The 16,203-nt window shown below is 42.1% G+C and overlaps 1 pseudogene; it reads right to left on the reverse strand.

Annotated features, from left to right (window-relative positions):
• Positions 1–10,922: 10,922 nt before the first annotated feature.
• LOC127663600 (arginine/serine-rich coiled-coil protein 2-like) lies at positions 10,923–12,195 on the reverse strand (annotated as a pseudogene).
• Between the last annotated feature and the right edge of the window lie 4,008 nt (positions 12,196–16,203).

The following is a 16,203-nucleotide window of genomic DNA, read 5'->3' on the forward strand; positions in this document are numbered from 1 at the left end:
AGAATTTCATGAATTCATTGTTTCTAATGGCTGAATAGTACTCCATTGTGTAGATATACCACATTTTTTGCATCCACTCTTCTGTTGAGGGATACCTGGGTTCTTTCCAGCATCTGGCAATTATAAATAGGGCTGCTATGAACATAGTAGAGCATGTATCCTTATTACATGGTGGGGAATCCTCTGGATATATGCCCAGGAGTGGTATAGCAGGATCTTCTGGAATTGAGGTGCCCAGTTTTCGGAGGAACCGCCAGACTGATTTCCAGAGTGGTTGTACCAATTTGCAACCCCACCAGCAATGGAGGAGTGTTCCTCTTTCTCCACACCCTCTCCAACACCTGCTGTCTCCTGAATTTTTAATCTTAGCCATTCTGACTGGTGTAAGATGAAATCTTAGGGTTGTTTTGATTTGCATTTCCCTAATGACTAATGAAGTTGAGCATTTTTTAAGATGCTTCTCTGCCATCCGAAGTTCTTCAGGTGAGAATTCTTTGTTTAACTCTGTACCCCATTTTTTAATAGGGTTGTTCGGTTTTCTGGAGTCTAACTTCTTGAGTTCTTTATATATATTGGATATTAGCCCTCTATCTGATGTAGGATTGGTGAAGATCTTTTCCCAATTTGTTGGTTGCCGATCTGTCCTCTTTATGGTGTCCTTTGCCTTACAGAAACTCTGTAAGCTTATGAGGTCCCATTTGTCAATTCTTGCTCTTAGAGCATACGCTATTGGTGTTCTGTTCAGAAACTTTCTCCCTGTACCGATGTCCTCAAGGGTCTTCCCCAGTTTCTTTTCTATTAGCTTCAGAGTGTCTGGCTTTATGTGGAGGTCCTTGATCCATTTGGATTTGAGCTTAGTACAAGGAGACAAGGATGGATCAATTCACATTCTTCTGCATGCTGACCTCCAGTTGAACCAGCACCATTTGTTGAAAAGGCTATCTTTTTTCCATTGGATGTTTTCAGCCTCTTTGTCGAGGATCAAGTGGCCATAGGTGTGTGGGTTCATTTCTGGATCTTCAATCCTGTTTGGGACATTTTGCTTAATCTTAGTAGTTTCTAGGTTCTTCCATGTTCCTGTCGTTGCCATGGTTTCATTTTTTTCTTCTGGGGGGACACCTACATTGTCTCCATGAGGATCGTGTATAAAATAAATATGGATGTCTAAATATCCTTATGGTAGGACTCAGCATATTTGTAAACTCCAATGGAATGGCACAGTGGGTAAAGAAGCTTGCAGCAGGCATGATGGTGAGTTAGTCCTCAGGAGGAAAGAACTGACTTCCACAGCTTTCCTAGAGTTTACACACACACACACACACACACACACACACACACACACACACACACACCGTGTCTTTTTAACACACACACGCACACACACACATGCACAAGTTCAAAACTGTAATTCAATATTTTAATAACAAATTCTGGACTTCTAAAAGAAAATGTAGGGAGAGGATACTGAATTCTCAATATATACAAGAACTCGCTATAATATAATTATTATGTATAGATATATACATATTAAATTCAGTGTAATAAATTCAGAGATAGAGAAATAATGTCCAGAAATGAAAAATAAGATTATATGAAGTTCAGAGAGCTTCTGCCTAGCATGGAGCACAGTTGGCAAAGTGAAGAGCAGATATGTATAATGGGTGGGAAAAGAATTTGTCAAACAATAAATAGATAAATGAACTGAACAGACAGTTCTCAAAAAAAAAGGAAAGAAAAAACAAGTATCTAATAAGCAGAACTTACAGGGGCTGAACCTAGGCCTCCCTGCACATAGGTAGCACATGTGCACTTGGTTTTCATGTGAGTTCTGAACATCTGGAGCAGATGCTATCCCAACAGCTGTTGCATGCACATGGAATGTGTTCTACCAGCTGGGCTGCCCTGTCTGTCCCCAGTGGGAGAGGATGCGCACAGCCTTTCAGAGACTTGAAGTGCCAGGGTGAAGGGAGACACAGAGGGACCCTGACCCTCAAAGTAGAAGGGGAGGGGAAATAGAGGAAGGATTGTGGGAGGGGTGACCAGGACGGGACAGTGAGCAGAATGTAGAGTCAATACATAAAAGAAAAGAAAAGAAAATTTTTAAAAAAGAAAGAATTTGTCATCGTACACCATCAGGGAAATAAAAACCAAAACTAGTTTGAGAGTCTCAGAGCAGTGGCTTCTAATTTATCAAACCCCACCCAACCTCCACTGCCACCACTGTACTGTTTACACCCTGAACAGAGGCTTGTCCTTCCTTGGACAATTTCAGTAGCTGTTGTGTTATCAAGGCATCCATTCTCCTATGGGGACACTACAGACAGGACAGAGAGGGTGAAAGGGGCGCATGACTTAGAGACCCTCAGGCTAAAGGTCTTGAACCTTTGTCTGTCCTGTTCACTCCACTTTTTCTGCTTCTGGGCTCTCATTTCCTCACCATTAAAAAGAGAAAGTCATAGCTAAGGCTGTGTTGCATCTCCTTTTGTAGTGATTCCTGGTGTCAAACAATTAGAAAACAGAAGAATGAAATCTGGTATGAGGCTTGAGTGAATTTGTGGAAAGCACAGTGGACTGTGGGGTGACCAGGATGAGAGCTGGAAAGAATGCAAGGCCACACTGTCTCCTGCATATTCTTTACATCTTCATAATGCTATTATTAACATATAAAGGAATGCATTTCTCCCTGACCTTTTCTTACACACAGATCACTACCTATGTTCTCATTCACACACACACACCTTTATTGGACTCCCCACAAAACTATTCACTGCTAACTTATTCACACCTACCAAATTTTGAGCGTGGTGCATTGCAGAAAGATTTCTTCATGCTGTCCTTGGCTTTCACCTAATCAAGTTCAACTATCCCAATGTCTCTCCTTTTGGAAGATGATATTTTCAGAAAGGATTCACTCCTCTTCTTTCCTCATTCAGTCAAAGCTGCCCCACTGCAGCTGATGGAGGAAGCTCTCCTGGTAGACAGACAGGAAGACAGAGAGGAAGACAGAAAGGAAGATGATCAAACAGTACAAGAATTAGATGGGAATTTGAGACGAGGTAAATCTAGGAGGAGTTTGGGAGGAAAGGGTAAATAAGATAAGTATATATGGAATTTCCAAAGAAACAAATATATACAAAAGAATATGAAGAATAAAGACATTATAAACAGTGAATAATCATATCAACAGTGAAGCCACAGAGCTGAAGGAAGAGGCGGGGACATGGGCAGAGGCTGGCACTGGTACACTGTGATTGACATACACAGGAGTGGAGAGTCAGACGTGACAGTGAGATGGGCTGACTGCAGACACCAAGACACCCTGCATCAGGCAGGAGATCAGAGTCTCTCTCTCTCCCCCCCCCCCTCTCTCTCTCTCTCTCTCTCCCCCTGTTTCTTGTCTTGCCCCCCTTTCCTTCATTCAGAGCCCCCTCTCTGTCTCAGACTCTGCTCCCAATACTCTGCGTTTCTGATTTTCTATTATTCTCCTGGTACTCATGGTTGGTGCCCCTGTGGCTGTTCATTCTATGTCTCACCCTTGGTGCCAGAGCTGAGCGAAGTCATGATCAGGTCCCAGAAGGTGGGCTCACTCTGCCTGAAGTTCAGCATCTGAGCAGCAGGGATCTGTCCAGGGCTCCAGTGGTTGAGTACAGGGATGCAGCGTGCAGACAACTGACTGCAATCCAGGGCATGAGTCTTCTCTAAACCTTCTCTCCAGAATTGGGATGATGTCAGTGAATGACGTGGAGATGTCAGAATAGAGGCTCACTCATCACTTTTTCACAGCTGTCCAATAAGAGCTGTGGAAACATTTACTTCTTGTGAACGACAGAACCACAATGACATCTCCAACCCAGTGGCCCTTTAGCTTCTTTAGGACTAGAATTTAGTTCTGTATCTATGGTGCTTGCAATATGGGATTTATTAAATGATTCTGCAATGAATTAGCAAATAGTGAAAGATCCCTACGCTGGTATATTGCACCACAGCTCTGAACCTTGTCAGAATGGGTCTATCAGGATTGCCTTTTGGCAGAGGCTCACTCCTTCCCACTATGCGTCCTTTGCCAAAAGGACTGAGCAGCACTGGGACTTTGTCTGAGATGCCATTACCAACCCTTACTTAGTGTGTCCTCTTGATCACTGTTAGCATCGGAACCATCCAGGAACACCAGAAGCTGTTTATAGCCAGCCTCTGAACCCAGTGATGACATCATCCCTAGGCGACAAGACCTTTCTCTGTTGCCACAGCAACCACCCCATGCCTCCAGCTCTTGTGTTATTAATTTTACCTGCATTACCTGCACGACACTACTTGTGTTACCTACATCATGGCTCAGATAACAGTCATGGACCCCGAACAATAGCTCTCTCTTTCTCTCTCTCTCTCTCTCTCTGTTCTTTCCTTCACCCCCTCTTTAAGAGTTCCTCTTTCAGTAAAGACCTCCCATGTGAGCACTGTGCTGGCTTGGAGTGATCTGTCCAGGAGTACTCTGCTTTTCATCTAACATTGAGGCTGAAACTCGCTCGTGACCACCCAGGCAGTTTTGCAGCTCCACTGCAAGCACCACCCCCACTGCTGCTGCAGGGCGCACAGGACTCCACCAAGCGGTCTGGCCTCTGCCACGTGGGTTAAACCCCGCAGGACCTCATCCGGACAGGTCAACAAGCTGCATAGGCTCACTTTTCCTGCCACCAGATCACCAAAACCTTCACACAGGCACCAGCAGATTGGTAAGGTTTTCCAGGGCAGGGCCCCTTCTCCAAAGAGATTCGGCCACCCTCTATGGGCTCAGGGGATGGACTTTCCAGGGTCCCTATGACCAGCCTTCCAGCCGACACCCCAGGTCATGACTTCAACCCTTGGGTGACCCCTCCCTCTCAGAAACCCTACTCATGAAGCGGTTTTCTCTTTTTGCTATAGAGGAGTCCTAAGCTTAGGTAAATCGTTTTTTCCTGTGAGTCCTGGTCTCACATAGCCACTAGCATACCTGTGACAACCCTGTTTGTCTAGATTGACTGTTTGTTTGTATTAGTTATTGATTTTTTTCTCAGAATGTGTGTAGGAATAGTTCAGTAACATCCCCACACCCAGTGAGTATCTGTCACCTTCAGCCATACCTCAAGGTTTTCTTCTGAGATGTCTCCTGGAAAATCTCAAATCTCTAAAACTAACACCCTGAGGTCTGAGATAAATACCCATTAGACAACAGCTGCAAACAGACACTTAATGGCACATTTGATTCTGTCATTTTAAGGGATCTTCACATGTACTGCCAGTGGTCCAATAAATGGAAAGAGATCCTTTATGCTCAAACTTTTACCTATCTTCGGTCCAAACCCTCTCTCTGCAATTCTTGTACTGCCAACTTCTTCTAGCTATGCAACCTCTACAGGATGACACCACAGTCCTCAATCCAGTTAAAGAACCACCCCTTACCACTGCAGACTTGTCTCTGCAACCTGGCCTAAGACCCCAGCCTCCTCAGCTTCCTCTTCTCACCAGACTTCCCCAGAGCCTCCTTGCTTGACCTCTCCAGACTCCTCCTCTCCTCCTGGCCCAGCTGCAGACCACTCCAATCATTCCACACTGTACCTACTTTCAGCCCTCCCACCACACCTAAGTCTACAGTTAAACCCCCTACTTCTCCCCTCCCCCACCCAACCCAACCCAGCAGCAGTCCTTCCTTTAAGGGAAGTTGCTGGGGCAGATGGTCCAATCAGAGTACATGTCCTTTTCTCACTAAGTGAACTTTCCCAAATAGAACACAGACTGGGATCCTATACCTCTAACTCTTCGTCCTCCATTAAAGAATTTCAGTGTATTACTCAATCTTAGCTTGACCTTTCCTTGCTCGACCTCTCCAGACTCCTTCCCTAGAATACATGCAGATATGACTCATCAAACAAATCCAACATATCCAATCAGATCTGAGATAGTACCTGACCAGGATGCTCAATGGAGTTATAATTCCCTAGGTGTTATTTTAGCCAGAGGTAGATTCATAACATGCCTCCTGGCTGGTCTCTGTAGAGCCGCTTTAAAATCAGCAAATTTTGAAAAACTCCAAGAGGTCATCCAAGATAAACAAGAAAACCAGTCTTGATTTTTAGAGCCCATTACAAAGGCCCTTTTACAACATACTAATTTAGACCCTGAAAACCCAGAAGGTAAGCAATTCCTGATGACATACTTCTTTTCCCAGAGCTACCCTGACATTTTAAAGCCAAACTCTGACATTTGGAGAGGGAACCCCTACCTTCACAGGAAGGAGTCTTAGCACTGACCTGCAAAGTGTAGCATCAGAGAGATGAAGAGGCCTGCAGACAAAAGTACCATATGCTGGCAAAGGCTGTGTGACCATCCCCAGACACTGCCCAGGCTTCCTGGGCTTCTAAGGCTCAGGGACCACCAGGGTCCTGCTACAAAAGTGATCAACAAGGTCATTGGATGAAGGCTTGTCCTAACCCTGCAATCCAAAAGGGCCATGACCTAGGTGTCATGAGGAGGATTATTGGGCTATCAATTGTCCTGTGCGACTCAGGACAGAGGGACATCACTCTCAGGTAGCCCTCCAGCTGATGATCTAGGCTTGCCTATGGACGACTGAAGAGGCCCGAGCTCCCTTGATCCGACTGCTTCCATCACCACCAGAGAACCGAGGTAGTCATCATGGTATCTGGGCAGCCCATCTCCTTCCTCTTGGACTCTGGGACCACTTACTCAGTCCTGATGTAGTTTTGGGAAACCACCTTTCCTTCTTGTTCCCCTGTTGTCATTGTAGGAGGACAACCTTACCTTCCTCACCAAACACCACTACTTTGTTGAATTTTTAGGGGTGTTCCTCTCACCCTTCCTGTTTGGTAATACCAGTGTGTCCTGTCCCCTTATTTGGAAGGGATCTTCTAGCTAAGTGGGGAGCCTCTACTTCATTTGCTCCCCTCACTTGTCTAAACCTAACCTTGCCAGCAGACCCTCTCCTCCTCCTCCTAGCCAGTCAACCTTCTAAATCTAGCATCTTGTTCCCTTTGTCAGCTTCTCAGTAGACCCCCAAGTCTGTGATGATTGGAACCTCTCTGTTGCTAATCATCTTTCTCCTGTTGATAAAGAGGAACACTCCTCCACTGCTGGTGGGATTGCAAGTTGGTAATCAGGACACATGATTCACTCTGTTCATAGAAGCCTTATTTATAATAGCCAGAAGCTGGAGAGAACCCAGATGATGTCTTTCCAAAGAGAAATGGATACAAAAAAATGGTATAATTATGCAATGGAGTACTACTCAGCTACTAAAAAGAATGAATTCATGAAATTGTTAGGCAAATGGATGGAACTAGAAAGTGCCATCCTGACTGAGGTAAACCAATCACAAAAGAACACACACAGTATGCACTCACTGATAAGTGGATATTAGCTCAAATGCTCAAAAAGACTGTCCTACCTGGGGATTTATCCTATAATGTCACCAAACACTGACACTATTGTGAATGCCAAAAAGTGCTTGCTGAAAGGAGCTTGATATGGCTGTCTCCTGAGGGACCCTGTCAGAGCCTTATAGATAGAGGCTGATGCTAGCACCCAACCATTGTGCTAAGCGTGGGGTCCCAAGGGAGAAGCTAGATGGAGGATTGGAGGAGCTGAAGGGGTTTGCCTACTCGTGGGAAGAACGCCAATGACTGCCAATCAGACCCCCAAGGGCTCCCAGGGACTAAGCCATCAATCAAGGGTTATGAATGGTTCCAAGTGAAATTGTGGTAGAGGAATGACTTGTTGGGCATCAATGGGAGGAAAGGTCCTTGGTCCTATGAAGGTTTAATAGATGCCCCAGCATGGTGAAATGGAGAGGGGGTAGGTGGGAGTGGGTTGGGTTGAGGGGCAGCTTCTGGGAGGCAGTGGGAGGGAGGATAGATTGAGGGATTTCTGGGAGGGCAGAAACAAGGAAAGGATATATCATTTGAAATGTAAATGAAGAATATATTCAATAAAAAAAGAAAAGAAAATATCATCCTGACTGGGAAAACCCACACCTAAAGGGACATTCAAAGTATGTACTCACTGATAAGTGGATATTAACCAAAATGTAAAGAATCCCCAAGATACAACCCACAGTCCATAAGAAGTTTAACAATACTGAAGGCCCAAGAGAGCATGCTTCAACCTTGTTTAGAAAGGGGCACCCAGCTTGGCAGTGGTGGTGCAAGCCTTTAATCCCAGCACTTGGGAGACAGAGGAAGGATTTCTCAGTTGGAGGCCAGCCTGGTCTATAGAGTGAGATTCAGGACAGCCAGAGCTACACAGAGAAACCCTATCTCAAAAAACCAAAAAAAAGAAAGAAGGAAAGAAAGAGAGAGAGAGAGAGAGAGAGAGAGAGAGAGAGAGAGAGAGAGAGAGAGAGAGAGAGAGAGAGAGAAAGAAAAGAAAAGAAAAAGAAAGAAAAAGAAAAAGAAAAGGATAAGGAAAAGGAAAAGGAAAAGAAAATGAAAAGAAAAAGAAAGGGGAACACAATAATCCCAGGAGGCAGAGGAATGCAGGGACCTGGGTGGAGAGGGGAGGGGAAATGGAGCAGGATCAGGTTTGAGGGGAGACAGGAGAGAAGCCCAGAGGGCCTGAAAAATGAATGGAAATATGCAGCTGTGGGGGTGGGGTAGGGTAAGGGGAACCTCTAGAAATTCCCATAGACCTGGGATGTGAGAGGCTTGTAGGATTCATTGAGGATACCCTTATTCAAAATGCCCAAGAGTGGGGAGATGTACCCTTTATTTGTAAAAGCCAGAAACAGAAAACAACCAGGATGGACTTCAACTGAAAAATGGATTAGGAAAATGTGGCATATTTACAAACTGAAATATCATTCAGCTATTAAAAACAAGGAAACCATGAAATTTGAAGGAAAATGAATGGGATTTAAAATTTTCATTCTGAGTGTGACTGCTATCCATGCCAGCTTTTCTCAAGAGAAAACTTGAAAACCTGAGAATTTCATGAAGTTGTTGTTTTTAATAGCTGTGTAGTATTCCATTGTGTAAATATACCTTTTTTTTTTATCCACTACTATGTTGAAAGACATCTGGTTTCTTTCAAGCTTCTGGCTATTATAAATTAGGCTTCTATGAACATAGTGGAGCATGTGTCCTTATTACATGTTGGAGCATCTTCTGGGTATATGCCCAGGAATGATATACCTGGGTCCTCAGGTAGTACTATGTCTAATTTTCTGATGAAGCTCCAAACTGATTTCCAGATTGGTTGTCACAACTTGCAATACAACCAGCAATGGAGGAGTGTTTCTCTTTCTCTGCATCCTTGACAACATCTGCTGTCCCCTGAGTTTTTCATCTTAGCCTTTGTGATTGGTGTGAGGTGGAATCTCAGGATTGTTTTGATTTGCATTTCCCTGATAACTAAGGATATAGAACATTTTTTTATGTGCTTCCCAGCCATTCAAGTTTCCTCAGTTGAGAATTCTCTGTATCATTGTGTACCTCATTTTTTAACAGTTTTAATTGACTCTAGAGTCTCACTTCTAAGGTTCTTTGTATACATTGGATATTAGCCCTCTATCAGATGTATGTATCAGGATTGGTAAAGATGTTTTCCCAATCTGTTGGCTTCCATTTTTTCCTGTTGACAGTGTCCTTTGCCTTACAGGAGCTTTGCAATTTTATGAGGTCCCTTTCATCGATTCTTGTTCTTAGAGGATAAGCCATTGGTGCTCTTCTGTTCAGGAAATTTTTCCCTGTGCTGACATATTCAAGGCTCTTCCCCACTTTCTCCTCTATAAGCTTCAATGTATCTGGATTCATGTGAAGGTCCTTGATCCACTTAGACTTGAGCTTTGTACAAGGAGATCAGAATAGGTTGATTTGCATTTTTTGCATGCAGCTCTCCAGTTGACCCAGCACCATTTGTTAAAAATGCTGTCTTTTTTCCACGGGATGTTTTTTAGCTCCTTTGTCTAAGATCAAGTGGTCATAGGTGTGTGGGTTCATTTCTGGATCTTCAGTTTTGTTCCTTATTATACCTTCCTGTCTCTGTATCAATACCATGCAATTTTTGTCATTATTGCTTTGTAATACAACTTGATGTCAGGGATGGTTATTCCCCCTGAAATTCTTTTATTGTTGAAAATAGTTTTCACTCTCCTGGGCTTTTTGTTATTCTTAATGAATTTGCTAATTGCTCTTTCTAACTCTATGAAGAATTGAGTTGGTGTTTTGGTGGGGATTGCACTGACTCTGTAGATCTCTTTCAGTAAGATGGCTAGTCTTACTATATTAATCCTGCCAATCCACGAGCACGTGAGATCTTTCCATCTTCTGAGATCTTCTTTGAGTTCTTTCTCCAGAGACTCCAAGTTCTTATCACACAGATCTTTCACTTGCTTGGTTAGAGTCACACCAAGGTATTTTATGTTATTTGTGACTATTGTGAAGGGTGTCACTTCCCTAATTCCCTTTTTTCAATTGCATATTTTCTTTATTCACATTTCAAGTCTTATCCCCTTTCCATTTTTTATCATCACTGCCCAGCTTGTGTGCAGGATTATGTGCCACATGGCCAGACCTTCTAAAGGACATCTACAGAAACGTTGGCTTCATTTTTCAAGAAATGGAAATAACTTTGCTAGGTAAAGTCAAAAGTATAGAAGACAGGGGACATGAGAACATCTATGTATGAGATTTTATCCCACCCAAAGCTTTAATATATTTGAAAAGTAGAATTCATGAACTAAAAACTATTGTCCTTCTAGAGTCCTGTCAAGTTTAATAGAAGTGGGTTCAACCTGATTACAACACTGACACCAGTATCACTGATCTGATATTTACAAAAAAGTAATATTTTTCAATAAATTAATGTCAATGCAACACCCAAGTCAGTTATAATACTAGCTGTTTGGTGAACAAGGTCCTAACATCAGACCAAGTCTATAAAGTCCAAATGGATATTTTCCAAACTTCACACATTGAAGATGTGAAACCCAAACCTGTTTCTCTTTGTGTGTGGGTTTGCAATCATACTGAGCATCAAGATTTCAAAAAAAAAAACTTCTTGTTGCTTCAAAGTCTTTTAACTTTCTTTATCAATGGAGCTATAGCCAACTTCATCTTCACTCTTAATGCCCATTAACTTCCTAAATTTGACATTTTGGTCCTTGTTTCCAAAATTCATTTTTTTAAGATTTCAGCAGACTGAGATTTGTTGCCTTCTTTCTTGCCTTGCCAGAGCATTTTCCTCTCTTTCTCTTGCTCAGCAAATTTCACGGGATTCACAGCTGCTGGGTTATAGTAACTGGGCACTGCTGCTATACCTGTCTCTGCCAAGGCTTTAGCTTCCAGGGCCACTATTTGGGCAGCCATAGCTATCTGAGGAGTAACCTGGGTAACCTGGGTTCCTGATTTCAACACTGCCTCCAGTTGCTGCAGCCACGGCAGCCATTTCTTGTTGTTTCTGATTTTGACCATTTCATTTTTTGTTCTTATAGTTTCTTTGTCCTTTTTCATCTAGCTAATCTTCATGGGTAAATTGCTGTGTTTCTCCCTCCGAAGGGAGCTGGACTAGGTGTCTGGCTTAGGCTTCTGCTAAATCTTCTTGGGTTTTTTTTATCCGCTTCTATCTTGACTTCAACTGCATGTTCTGCTCCTGGTTCTAGTCCTATGCCTGTGTATGGATCTTAATCAGGAGAATGTTCTGATCCTTCTTTTTCTATATCTGCCTCTAGATGGTGACATCTTCCTGCCTCTGCTTCTGGGTTGGGATTGATTTTCCAATCCCTACTTCTTGAGCAAGACTTCTTCCTTTCCCTGTTTCTACTGCTATAGAGTCTTTAACTTGATCTAACTTCTGCCCCATGATGACTTCCTTTCTTTGTGTTTGTGTCTGTCCTCACCATTCCCAGATGAATTTAATCATTCTCTTCCTTTGTCAGTAGAGTGTTCTTTGTCATTGTGCTCCTCAGACTTGTGTCTCTTAGAGGCCTTATCTTTGGATTCTTGACTCTTTGCTTCTGCTCAGGCTCCTGTGCTTGCTTCCATCATTAACTAATTTTTGTTTTCTTTCTCTTGACCTTGACCTCAACTTTGAAAAATGATGTTTTGAGGCTACTGAAAAAATAGATATATTTGACTACTCTTTTTTTCTTTTCTCTATCTGGTGATGTCTTTTCTGGGCCTAATCTCATTCTGTATCAATAGCCACCATTGCTTTTGAGTCCCAGCTGCTAAATTGGTGCTTCTGCTTACCCACACTCAACAGTACTCCCTAATTTCTTTCTCAGCCCGTTTGTCCTTTGAGTAGAGGAAGGTTATTGATTTGGTTGAGTTTATTGTATATCCAGCCATCTTGATGAAGTTCATTATCAGGTTTAGGAGTTCACTGGTGGAATTTTAAGTAGACTATCATATCGTCTGCTAATAGTGATATTTTGACTTCTTCCTTTCCAATTTTTATCCGTTTGACTTCCTTGTTGTCTAATTGCTCTGGCTAGGACTTCAAGTACTATATTGAATAGGTAGGAGGAGAGTAGGCAGCCTTGTCAACTCCCTGATTTTAGTGGGATTGCTTCTAGTTTCTCTCCATTTAGTTTGATGTTGGCTACTGGTTTCCTGTATATTCCCTTCACTATGTTTAGGTATGGGACTTGAATTCCTGATGTTTCCAAGACTTTTACCTTGAAGGAGTGTTGGATTTTGTCAAATGCTTTCTCAGTATCTAATGAGATGATTGTGTGGTTTTTTCTGTGGGTTTGGTGCAGAATTTTATCAGACCTTCAATGAAGACCTAATTCCAATACTCTTCAAATTATTCCACAAAATAGAAACAGAAGGAATGCTACCCAATTTGTTCTATGAAGCCACAATTATGCTTATACCTAAATCACACAAAGGCCCAACATAGAAAGAGAACTTCAGACCAATTTCCTTTATGAATATTGATGCAAAATTCTTGCAAAAAAATCCAAGAACACATCAAAATGATCATTCACCATGATCCAGTAGTCTTCATCCCAGGAATGCACGATGGTTCCATATATGGAAATCCATTTATATAATCCACCATATAAACAAACTCAAGGAAAAAAACACACAATCATCTCATTAGATACTGAGAAAGCATTTGACAAAATCCAACACTCCTTCATTATAAAAGTCTTGGAAACCTCAGGTATTCAACTCCCATACCTAAACATTTGAAGTGAGAAAACACATTACAAATTCAGATCTTTGGAGGTGATGATATTTAATTAAATATAGGCTAAGCCTTCTATGGATAAAACATCTTGTTCTCCAGGGTAAAAGAGAGGAGAGCAAGATAAAATTTGCTGCATTGAAGATAACAAACAATAACAATTATAAAGTCACTGAAGACAATGAAGGATTAATTTCCTCAGTCAGAGGTAGAAAGCCAATACTTCAAGGGGTATGGAGAGGGGTGCATCTTATAAGGAGGGTGGAAAGTCTATTTCTTCGGGTGATATAAGCCATTGAGAATCTGAAGGTTCAAAGTTCCCAGCCTCATGGTATCCTGCCACACAGCTCCGTCCCAGGTTACAGGATCCCATCCTTTTTTTTTTCCATTTTTTTAATTCGATATATTTTTTATTTACATTTCCAATTGTTTCTGCTTTTCTAGCCTTCCCACTCCCCGAAAGTCCCATAAGCCCCCTTCTCTCCCCCTGTCCTCCCACCCAACCCTTCCCACTTCCCCATTCTGGTTTTGCCATACACTGCTTCACTGAGACTTTCCAGAACAAGGGGCCACTCCTCAGTTCTTCTTGTACCTCATTTGATGTTTGGATTATGTTTTGGTTATTCCAGTTTTCTAGGTTAATATCCACTTATTAGTGAGTGCATACCATGATTCATCTTTTGAGTCTGGGTTACCTCACTTAGTATGATGTTCTCCAGCTCCATCCATTTGCCTACAAATTTCATGAATTCATTGTTTCATTGTGGCAGAATAGTACTCCATTGTGTATATATACCACATTTTTCGCATCCACTCTTCTGTTGAGGGATACCTGGGTTGTTTCCAGCTTCTGGCAATTATAAATAGGGCTGCTATGAACATAGTTGAATATGGAACCTTATTATATGCTGGGGAATCTTCTGGGTATATGCCCAGGAGTGGTATAGCTGGATCTTCTGGAAGTGAGGTGCCCAGTTTTCAGAGGAACCACCAGACTGATTTCCAGAGTGGTTGTACCAATTTGCAACCCCACCAGCAGTGGAGGAGTGTTCCTCTTTCTCCACATCCTTTCCAACCCCTGATGTCTCCTGAATTTTTAATCTTAGCCATTCTGACTGGTTTAAGGTGAAAACTCAGGGTTGTTTTGATTTGATTTCCCTAATGACTAATGAATTGAGCATTTTTTAAGATCTTTCTCTGCCATTTGAAGTTCTTCAGGTGAGAATTCTTTGTTTAACTCTGTACCCCATTTTTAATAGGGTTGTTTGGTTTTCTGGAGTCTAACTTCTTGAGTTCTTTATATATATTGGATATTAGCCCTCTATCTGATGTAGGATTGGTGAAGATCTTTTCCCAATTTGTTGGTTGCCGATTTGTCCTTTTGATGGTGTCCTTTTGATGGTGTGTGGAGGAACGGATTCAGAAAATGTGGTATATTTACACAATGGAATACTACTCAGCAATTAAAAACAATGATTTCATTAAATTTTTAGGCAAATGGTTGGAACTGGTAAATATCACCCTAAGTGAGGTAACCCAGTCTCAAAAGAACACTCATGGTATGCACTCACTGATAAGTGGATATTAGACCAGAAACTTGGAATACCCAAGACACAATGCACATATCAAATGATGCCCAAGTAGAAGGAAGAAGTGGGCACCAGTCCTGGAAAAGCTCAGTACAACAGTGTCAGGGAATACCAGAACATGGAAGTGGGAAGGGGTGGATTTGGTAACAGGGGTAGGGAAGAGGGCTTATGGGACTCTCAGGAAGGGTGGCATCCAGGAAAGGAAAACTCACTTGAAATGTAAATAAAGAATATATCGAATAAAAATAAACAGGAGACAGCAGGTGTTGGCAAGGATGTAGAGAAAGAGGAACACTCCTCCACTGCTGGTGGGATTGCAAGCTGGTACAACCACTCTGGAAATCAGTCTGGTGGTTCCTAAGAAAACTGGACATGACACTTCTGGAGGACCCTGTTATACCTCTCCTGGGCATTTACCCAGAGGATTCCCTGGCATGCAATAAGGACACTTGCTCCATTATGTTCATAGCGGCCTTATTTATAATAGCCAGAAGCTGGAAAGAATACAGATGTCCCTCAGTGGAGGAATGGATACAGAAAATGTGGTATATTTACACAATGGAATACTACTCAGCAATTAAAAACAATGAATTCATTAAATTTTTAGGCAAATAGTTGGAACTGGAAAATATAATCCTAAGTGAGGTAACCCAATCACAAAATAATACACATAGAATGTAGTCACTGATAAGTGGATGTTAATTAGCCCAGAAACTTTGAATACTCAAGACACAATTAACATATCAAATGATTCCCAAGAGGGAAGGAGAGTGCCCTCTTCCTGGAAAGGCTTTATGCAGCAATGTAGGGGATTGCCAGGACAGAGAAGTGGGAGGGGAATGGGCAGAGGAAAGAAGGCTTATGGTACTTATGGGGAGCAGGAAATCAAGAAAGGGGAAATCATTTGGAATTTAAACAAAGAATATAGAAAATTGAAAAAAAAGGAAAAGAAAAAAAGAAAACGAAAAAAAAGATGCTACAATGAAAGAAAAAGTACTTTGTCCTTGCGACTTGTTTCAATGATAAAGACTGAAATATGCAGCATTCTGTCCATTGCTCCATAACAGACCTACCTCTTCCTGACCATTGCTTTCCCATGGCTACAGTTATCTCATGGTGAACCATGATCAAAGCTGCTGTTATGAATTGGGCATTTAGAGATGTCAGCAGAGCAGTCCCTCAGGTTCTCACAACATTTCTGCCATGATCCTATTCCTTCCTGCTCAGTGTGACTTCTACAAATAGACTTCTCATGAGGCTTTCAGTAACTTTCACATACTCTCTATAAGATCTCTTCCTGCAGGAGCTGTGAGGACAAAGCACAATGATCAGTGGCCTTTGAGAGTTTGATGTTTTCCCATATTACTCTGTTCATTAGGACATGTGGACAGCCCAAATTGGGAATTTTATTGATGACAGTCATATGCTCGAT

The sequence above is a fragment of the Apodemus sylvaticus genome, chromosome 1 (genome assembly GCF_947179515.1).
Source record: "Apodemus sylvaticus chromosome 1, mApoSyl1.1, whole genome shotgun sequence".
Classification (NCBI taxonomy): Eukaryota; Metazoa; Chordata; class Mammalia; order Rodentia; family Muridae; genus Apodemus; species Apodemus sylvaticus.